Source organism: Pimephales promelas, chromosome 18, assembly GCF_988280905.1.
Source record: "Pimephales promelas chromosome 18, fPimPro1.hap1.1, whole genome shotgun sequence".
Lineage (NCBI taxonomy): Eukaryota > Metazoa > Chordata > Actinopteri > Cypriniformes > Leuciscidae > Pimephales > Pimephales promelas.
In genome coordinates this window covers 13,833,932-13,844,712 of record NC_142786.1, presented here as the reverse complement: position 1 = coordinate 13,844,712, position 10,781 = coordinate 13,833,932, and the positions used below count along the sequence as shown (strand labels likewise).

General features: G+C 34.1%; 1 long non-coding RNA gene across 1 annotated transcript; it reads left to right on the top strand.

Annotated features, from left to right (window-relative positions):
* Positions 1-2,249: 2,249 nt before the first annotated feature.
* LOC148970946 (uncharacterized) lies at positions 2,250-4,067 on the top strand. The gene is made up of 3 exons (XR_016147296.1): positions 2,250-2,534; positions 3,586-3,698; positions 3,876-4,067. It is a non-coding gene; the product is annotated as an uncharacterized LOC148970946 (long non-coding RNA).
* The last annotated feature ends 6,714 nt before the right edge of the window (positions 4,068-10,781 follow it).

Here is a 10,781-nt window from a genome sequence, read left to right as displayed (position 1 = left end):
AACAGTTTCTTTTTTTTTCTCTTTCCAAATATTTTGGATTTTATCTCAGGTTAATTTCTTTGGTATTTATTTTTTCCTTAAAGTTAACTCGGATCAGTCTCCTCAAATATTTGAACAGTTTTACGGTCAGGTTCAGAATGCCCACGATCCTAGCTAGTTACAAGGGCGCCTTTTATACTTGTATAACTCTAGCGTGTTTACAATGTTTTAGGGATTACTCTGCCATCATTTTTAAAACAGTCCCGCCACATTTAACCGCTTTGGTCAATCAAGTATCGCTTTTGTTAACTTCCCTCGTCTCCTTCTGAGAACGAATCTTCGGTGTGCTGGATGTTTTAGGGATTACTCTGCCTTCTTTAAACAGTCCCGCCACTATCCAACCACGTTGCAGTTATAACCAAGCAAATTTTACTAGCTTAACCGTTTTACAGCTAATTCCAAATTTCTGACTAGATGGTCTTTTTCTAAAAAAGATCCATCTCTATCCCAGCATTTCAAATATTGTTTGAGGTTTACTTTTCAGAGAACCTTAAATAAGCCTAATTCAATTTGATTATTTAATCTGATTAATTTTTATATAATTTTTCCTTATGTCCCATATTCATTGGCAAAACAACTGGTACTTAAAATAACACAGTTCTTTTCAGCATTTTAGTCACTGTCTCTAATTATCAGGCAGACTTATAACTTTTTAGAAAGGAAAAAAAGTCTTACCTGAAATGATTGAGACAAATGCCTGGGTATGCGATCCTGTTCGTGACGCCAAAAATGTAGATTTAAAATCTTCGTTTCCCCTTGTTATTTAATTTAATGAAAAGACACCAGTCATTCTGCCAATATATGTTATTTATTTTACCAATTTATATAAGACATAAGGGAGAGAGAGTATAATGGACCAGCAAAGATCGTCCTTGTTGCTTCTCTGTATTTTCTCCTCTCTCTCTGCCCAAACAAAGAACTTACACAGTACATATAGCTGTTCCAGAGAAACATCTGCCCAGGTGAAAAAGACGTTGTATTAAATGTATTAAAAATATATTTGAAATACAAATAGTGTGTTTATAATACATTTTTATTTACAACATGCTTATTTAAAGTGTACTAAAAATTTATTTTATTGCATTTTAGTATATTTCTAAAAAGTATACTAGAAGTACATTGGTAATAAATATATATTTAATTACACTTTTAAGAAATATACTATAGAAAAGCATACTTTGAATGTATTTATAAAAAGTATATTAGTAATATATTGGTAATAAATGTATGCTTTATTATATTTTTAATAAATATGCTAATGATAATTATACTTTAAATGTATTTCTAAAAAGTATATTAGAACTACATTGGTAATAAATATATGTTTAAATACACTTTTAAGAAATACACAATAGAAAAGCATACTTTTAATGTATTTCTAAAAAAGTATATTATTAGTACATTGGTAATAAATGTATGCTTAATTGTATTTTTAATAAATATGCTAATGACAATCATGCTTTAAATACGTTTCTAAAAAGTGTACTAGAAGTACATTGGTATTTAATTACATTTTTAAGAAATATGCTAAATACAAACATATTTTAATTGTATTTAAAAATGTTTTACTAGAAACGCAATGCTAATAAATATACACTTAATTACACTTTTAGAAATATGTTAAAAACAAACATAGTTTTAGTGAAATTTTAGTGTATTTACAGAAAGCATACTTGTTGCTAAATTAAAGTAATTTTTGTGTTTACTTTGTGTGTATAGCAATTTGTAACCTTATAACTTATTTAACCTTGTATAGGACTAGAGCAATATATTTTTAATATTTATGTTATACTGTAGCATGTGCTTCAGCCCTGCTTTAAAAAAATATTGTGAAAAACAAATGAGACATATATATAAGTTTAAAAATTACAAGTAATGCACTTCTATACTTCTGCATTAATTAATCAAATAGTCTTTTCCACAAAACTGAATACCAGTACTTGCACACATCAACATAAAAGATCAGGTGTACATACTAGAAAAACAAAATAAATTTGTTAAAGCTTGACTCTTACATTTGTTTAGCCAAAATGAATAAAAAACCTGTTTATAAAGCATGTTATGTTTATATTAACAGAGTTGTTTCTTTTTTTGTGGCCGTTAGTTAGTTAGTATTTCCAGCTGCATTCATTTGGACCAATCAGAGCCAATCTTTTCAAAACAAGCTTGCCGGCAATTGTCCAATCACACACTGCTATTTGAACTTACATGTTGGGTGGGGCGCGGACAGCGGATACTGACTGTCTGTGGTATTCCATTATAGCTTCGGATATTTCAACAGAAATCATGTATTTTCCAGATTTTGCTTTGTTATTTCACTGACTCTGACCTAGTGAATGTGGATAGCACCGATCTAATATTGAGAGAACACACGAGCAGATTACCAGGTCGTCAGCTCCCGCGAACAATTTAGCAGTGAAGAGGACAACGCAGAGGTGCACCGCCACGACATGGACAGAGCAAGATACTGCCAGAAAAGATCTTACTTCTTGGTGGTAAGTTTATTTGTTTAAGTGATTAGTATAATTGGCTTTATTCTCACTTTGGGTTTAGAAAATATTTTCAGAAGTTGATGTCGATGTTCTGTGGATTACTGCATTTCTGTTGATTTGACACTAAAGCGAGTTATCGTCTATCCATTGACGTCTATCAACTTAATGTTATAGATCTAGACAGTGACATAAAACAACTATAAAAACATTGCACACTGTGTTTGCAGAAAAAAGGTTATTTAGGTGATTACACAACAGGCTTGATTGTCCCTAAGTAACGTCTTGTGTTTTAAATATTATAATATATTTTAAGCTCTAATAAAACTTACACATTTGTGATATTTAATTCATAGTAAAATCTAATTAATTATTAGTAGGCTGTCAGTTTTCATGTCAATTCGATAAATAAATTAAGTTGTAATCACCAACTATAAGCTTTCACAAAACCAATTATGAAATATCTTGCACTGAGAAATTAAAACGATGTTAAATAATGAAATGAGAGATTTTATATTTAATATTTAGCCTAGCCAAGGAATTTGCACATTGCAAAGACATTTTTTTATTAAACCTGTGAGTAGATGAGGAGTAAGTAGTAGTTGATCCTCTTGATTTGTAACTTTTTGTTGGTGAAAAACAACAAAAACAGTCAATATAGTGTGTCATGTAGCAGCTAGTTAAGTGACCTATTATATATTAACACGTATTTGAAAAATTGCGTCCCCCGCATGAATATGTATTTTGCCTGATTATGCATTGAATTATGCAATCGCATAATCGTGTTTTTCTCGAGGGACTGATTTATATGATTTTATGTGTGGTATTCAGCTTTTTTACATTTAATCAAGTCGTTATCAGCTGTCACCAACTTGTAACTTTCAATAGAATGTTCTGTCTTTATTAATAATGAATAATTACTTTAATAATAGCGTGGAAGTTACAGTAATGGTTCGTTAAATCATTTAAACAAAATACAAATTATATATGAAGAACACAAACTAGTGTTTGTTCTGCCCTAACTTTGTATAACATGCAACTTTATTTTTTCTTGTAGAGCTTCCAGGGATATTAGCATTTCTCAAAGAGGCCCTGGAGTCCATGAAACGAGGTTCATTCAGCTCAAGCCCAAGATCATCTGAGCTGTGTCTTCCTGAAACCTCAGAAATGGTTAGAAAATCCTTTATGATAAAGAAAAATCCTATTTGTTATAATAATTATATCTGACTTTTTGTGCACTAATACTTCAGTAAGTGTTCTGAATTAAGTAACAAAGTGACAGCTTTTTATTAGAATTATAAATGAACAAGTTTATACTAATGCTTGTTTTTTTTTTATTCTTTCCAGATTTCCCTCGGTGGTTCTGATGTCCCCAAAAGAGTCTATGGCAGACTGAACAAGTCACGAAGTTCTCTTTTTACTCACGACTTGGCCACTTTACTTTTTGCTATTGCATTTCACTTTGTTTGACTTAAAGGATTAGTTCACTTAAAAAAAAAACTTTTGCTGATAATTTACTCACCCCCATGCCAAGATATCCATGTCATTCTTTCTTCAGTTGAAAAGAAATTAAGGTTTTGGATGAACACATTCCAGGATTTTCTCCATTTAATGGACTTCATTGGGAACCAAACGGTTCAAGGTCCAAAAGACAGTTTCTGTGCAAACTGTTCAAAGGCCTTTAAACGATTCCAGACGATGAACAAGGGTCTTATCAAGCGAAACGATCGGTTATTTAAAAAAAAAAAAAACAACGTTTAAGTTTTATAAGCTCAAATGGTCGCCTTGCTCTGTTCTGTTATGCATGTTCATGACTCTCCTATTCAAACTCGTTCATCAAAATTAACAAATCTTTTTCCAAGTCATTAGGTTCATTCAACGAACGAAATGAATGAATTGACTCGAAAAAAGATTTGTCAGGGCTGCCAACTTTCAAGCATTCAGCACGAGACTCTCGCAATTGAGCCAATTCTCATGCTTTCATGACAAATTGACTGTTAGCCATTGGACCTTGAACCGTCTGGTTCCCATGTAAGTCCATTATATGGAGAAAAATCCTGGAATGTTTTCATCAAAAACCTTAATTCCTTTTCGACTGAAGAAAGAAAGACATGGACATCTTGGAAGACAGGGGGTGAGTAAATTATCAGCAAAATTTTTTTTTTAAAAGTGAACTACTCCTTTCAGTTAGTTTATTTATTTATTGTTCTGTTTAATACCTCTGCAAATCAATGCATTTTATGTTAATGTATTTTATTTAGTTTTCATAATGCTTTACTGATGTAGTGCATTAAAGTTTATCTTTCAAAGAGTGTTTGTGTGTTTTGTAGAAATATTTGTTTTGTTGAATTAAAATGTTTAACTGTATTTTTAATACATTAAAATATATTATTTTTATATTAAATGGTTTTTGGAAAAAAATATATTTTTAATATGTTAATAGTGGGTCCTACAGTGTTCTACTAATACATTATTAATAAGCTGAAATTATATTTAAAATATATTTAGAACGCATTAATGTGAAGCTAAAAATATACTAATGCTGTATTTCTAAAGTCGATTTAAAGTGTATTAAAATACACTTTAAATAAGTGCTATTATATTACATTAAATGTACTTAAAATGGTTCCATTTTAGCACATTTTAGTATAATAAAATATATTACTATTACCTTAAAATTGAACTTAAATACATATTAAAATACACTTAATATACTTGAAGTTGTTTCAATTTAGCACATTTAATACATATTTAATACGGTACATTTAAAATACATTAAGTATATCAAAATAAGTACAATTTAAATATATTTCCTTTTCACCTGGGTGCTCTCCATCAATCATTGAAATGTATATTCTACTTCGATGGAAAGAAACATAATACACTCAACTTCCCCCCAAAGTCCCCCAAACTCTGAAAGTCTTCCACATACAGTATTCAGAAAAGTTTGATTCATAAAAATGTAGATTATAAAAGATTATGAATATATATGAAAAGTATAAAAAATGTATATGAAAAGTGTAAATCACATGCATAATACTAACGATTATAATTATTAATAAAAACAATAAAAAAACTAAAAACAACATTAAATGATGAGATTGTGAATCTTCACAGTAAAAAGAAAACACCTTAGATGTGTTTCAGTGCATTGCATGACAGATCTAACTTGTTTCTCGTTATGCATATGCACGCAATAACTCGCTCTGTACAGTGAAAAGAAAACACCTAAGATGTGTTTCAGTGCATTACATGACATATCTAACTTGTTCCTCGTTATGCATATGCACGGAATAACTAACCTCTGTACAATGAAAAGAAAACACCTAACATGGGTTTCAGTGCATTGCATGACATATCTAACTTGTTCCTCGTTATGCATATGCACGCAATAACTAACCTCTGTGCAATGAAAAGAAAGCACCTAAGATGTGTTTCGTCGCATTGCATGACATATCTAACTTGTTCCTCGTTGCAATGAAAAGATATAACGTGATTTTGCATGCATTTCTATTTTACAAACTAATTTATTTGTGCACAGACGAGAAAACAATACATGAGCTCTACAGTGCATAGTATAGCTATTGAACTCATTTCTGGTAAAAGGGACCTCAGAAGTTTTTAAACAATATAAGCTTATTAGACACCTTTTGATGATATATAAGCTATACAAAGGTTCCTATTTGACCTACTGAACATAGTTCTGGCCCACGAGTACTAGATCTTAAACTTTCTAAACATGCTCATTGACTCCTTTTGCTGTTACTGCTGTTACTGTTATCTGACCCATTGAACTCATTTCTGGTCAAAGGGTACTTGATCATTAGGTTACTATACATTGATATTTACTACTTATGATGTTTTATGAGCAGGAAGATATTTGAACATATACTGAACATATATCTGTCCCACGAGTACCTGATATTGAACTTTCTATACATACTAAATAGACTACTTCTTATGCTACTTCTTAGACTACTTCCTAGGCCTAGAGGTTCCTCATTGACCCACAAACATAGTCCTTGCCGACGAGTACTAGGTCTTGACCTTTTTGTATAAATTCTCATAGACTCCTTTTGATGCTTTTTAAGGCATATAGAATGTCCATATCTTAAGTATTTAACTCATGTCTGGTCAAAGGGTCCTCAAAAGTTTTTAAACAAGAAAAACTTTTAGACTCCTTCTGATATTACATGAGCTATAGATAGGTTCCTTTTTGACCTACTGAACATAGTTCTGGCCCACGAGTACTTGATCTTGAACATTCTAAACATACTCATTAACTCCTTTTGATGTTACTGAAGCCATACAAGAGTCCTTATTTTAACTACTGAACATATTTCTGGCTAAGGTGTTCTTTGAAAATCAGGATACTATACAGAATGACCTCTTATCATGTTATTTTAGCCAGACAGATATTTGACCTACAGACTGTATTTCTTGCCCATGTGTACTTGATCTTGAACTTTCTACATACTCATAGACTCCTTTTGATGGTTCCTAGGCCATATAGAATTGTCCACATCTGACCTATTGAAATTATTTCTGAAAAACTTATGGGCTCCTTTTGATGATATATAAATCAATTGCCAAAAACATTATAAAAACTCTATAGTAATTTGGACACTACCAACCACCTAGAAACACCATAGGAACCACACAGACTACCATAGTAACCACCTAAATCACCCTAGCAACCACCCAGAACACCTTAGCAACACTCTAGCAACCGCCTAGCAACCACCCAGAACACCTTAGCAACACCCTAGCAAGCAACCAACCCTAGCAACACCCAAGCAACCACCCAGAACAGCCTAGCAACCACCTAAAAACACCCTAGTAACCACCCAGAACACCCTAGCAACACCCTAGCAACCACCCGGAATACCCTAACAACCACCTAGCAACCACCCAGAACACTGTAGCAACCACCGGGAACACCCTAGCAACCGGGTGGTGAGATTTGCCACTGCAAGCAGCACTTCACATTTTCTTCTGGAAATGTGCCATAAATGATATGCCCAATGAAATGATAAGCTAAATCATGCCCAAAAACATTACAGAAACTCTTTAGTAACCATATGTGAACACTACCAACCACCTTGTAACACCATAGCAACAACCCAGAATACAATAGTAACGACCTAAAACATCCTAGCAACCACCCAGCAACCAACACCAACAAAGAACACCCCAGCAACCACCTAGCAACACCCTAGCAACAATCCAGAACAACCTGGCAACCGCCTAGCAACATTAGCACCTAGCAACCACATAAAAACACCATAGCAACCACCCAGAATACCCTAACAACCACCTAGCAACCATACAGAACACCCTAGCAACCGGGTGGTGAGATTTGCCACTTCAGGCTCAACTTCACATTTTCTTCTGGAAATGTGCCATAAATGTGTTCCTGGTGGTCAAAAATTGATCTATGTATATCTAATATAACATCAGAAGAAGTCTAAAAGTTTACATTGTTTTAAACTTTTTGAGGAACCTTTGACAAGAAATGAGTTCAATGACATCACGAGAAGTAAATCTATCGGTATATTAACTCACAGATCAAGTACCCGTGGGACATAAATGTGTTCCTGGAGGTCAAAAATTGACCTATGTATAGACGAATCCGACGAGCGTTCTGTGTAGGCTGCCATCTTGTGGCGACGCCATTACTGAGCTGTTACACAGGCATATAGACATATGCACCGGTATGTAAACAAACCTAGGTGATAACGCGAACTCACCCTCGATGACAGCTACAGCCAGGCAGAATGACTTGTTGGTTTGATCTGTGACTGCAGTGGCCTCCAGTCACAGATGAAGGTACAAACGATCTTACAGATTAACGTTATTTATGAAAATAGCTTGGCAAGCTAGCTAGGCTAACGTTTGCTAACGAGGAAACTATAAAAAAATCTGTCCATTTGGCAACAATAAATAAATGAATGAAATCAAATAAACAAATTCATGTTTTTCATTTGTGTCCATTATTTATCTCATTTTCACATTGCAACAGGCAAGGGTAAGGTAAATGTTACAGCTAGAAAGTATACATAATATCGACCAATTAGTGTTTTTAAACCATGGAAAGAGGTCAATATAACAGCAGGAAAACAATTATGTCACATAACGTTACATTTAGCTCAGGAAAGCCATTTAATGACCATAGCATGTTAATTTAATAGAAAAAAATAGCAAGAGAGGAGATTTTGCTGATCACTATATCACATATTTATTATATTTTTTTTACTTATGTCATTAAATAATTGTTATTATACGCGAATGTCCACGTCTTGTACTCGCCCAGGAAATCTGTAAACCGTACGGCACCAGACAAGGGCAGTCGACCCGGGGTATTCACAGTGTTTTCTCTTCAAAATTGAAATTTTACTGCCACCATTGAAACAATTTATAACGGAAACTGTTTACCCACTCGACATTATACAAGGGATAACGTTGTAACGTTAGTGACAGTCGTAAATCACGGGCTGTTTATTCCAGTGGACGCAAGTTGCAACTAAAACAATAGGAGGCAATGGCGCAACGCTACCCAGCAACAGCTCAGTAATGGCGCCCCGCTTACTTCCGGTAGTTTCGCCGGATTCGTCTATATCTAATATAATTGACCAATGTATATCTTATATAACATCAGAAGGAGGTCAAATATTTGTCTGGCTGAAATTACATCATGAGAAGTAAATCTCTCGGTATACTCACCCATAGATCAAGTACCCGTGGGCCATAAAAGTATTCATGGAGGTCAAAAATTGACCTATGTATAGCTAATATAACATCAGAAGAAATCCATAAGTTTATATTGTTTTACACTATTTTGAGGAACTTTTCACCAGAAATGAGTTCAATAGGTCAGATATGGACTTCTCTATGGCTTCTTAGGAAGCGTCTATTGGAGTCTATGAGTCTGTATGGAAAGTTCAAGGTCAAGAACTTTTGGGCCAGAAACATGTTCAGTAGGTCAAATATTTGTCTGGCTGAAATGACATCATGAGATGTAAATCTCTCTGTATATTAACCCACAGATCAAGTACCCGTGGGCCATAAAAGTATTCATGGAGGTCAAAAATTGACCTATGTAATATAACATCAGAATGTTATATTACATAGTCTATGAATATGTAAGGAAAGTTCAAGATCTAGTACTTTTGGGCCAGAAACATGTTTATTAGGTAAAATATTTTTCTGGCTGAAATGACATCATGAGAAATACATCTCCAACCAACCAGAACACCTTAGTAACCACCAAGCAACAGCATAGCAACCACCCAGAACACCCTAGAAACAAACCAGAACAACCCAGCAACCACCCAGAACACCTTCGCAACCACCCAGAATACCCTAGCAACTGCCTAGCAACACCCTAGCAACCACCCAGAACAGCTTTGCAACCACCCAGAATACCCTAGCAACCACATAGCAACACCCTAGCAACCACCCAGAACACCGTAGCAACCTCCCAGAACACCCTAGCAACCGGGTGCTAAGATTTGCCACTTCAAGCTCCACTTCACATTTTCTTCAGGCAATGTGCCATAAATGTGTTCATGGAGGTCAAAATTGACCAATGTATATCTAATATAACATCAGAAGGAGTCTAAAAGTCTATATTGTTTTAAACTTTTTGAGAAACCTTTGACCAGAAATGAGTTCAATATGTCAGATATGGACTTCTCTGTGGCTTAGGAATCATCTGTTGGAGTCTATGAGTATGTTTGGAAAGTTCAATATCAAGTACTTTTGGGCCAGAAACATGTTCAGTAGGTCAAATATTTGTCTGGCTGAAATGACATCATGAGATGTAAATCTCTCGGTATATTAACCAACAGATCCAAGTACCCGTGGGCCATAAAAGTGTTCATGGAGGTCAAAAATTGACCTATGTAATATAACATCAGAATGTTATATGGCAAGGTCTATGAGTATGTATGGAAAGTTCAAGATCAAGTACTTTTGGGCCAGAAACATGTTCAGTAGGTCAAATATTTGTCTGGCTGAAATGACATCATGAGATGTAAATCTCTCGGTATATTAACCCACAGATCAAGTACCCATGGGCCATAAAAGTGTTCATGGAGGTCAAAAATTGACCTATGTAATATAACATCAGAATGTTATATTACATAGTCTGTGAGTATGTGTGGAAAGTTCAAGATCAAGTATTTTTGGCCCAGAAACATGTTCAGTAGGTAAAATATTTTTCTGGCTGAAATGACATCATGAGAAGTAAAT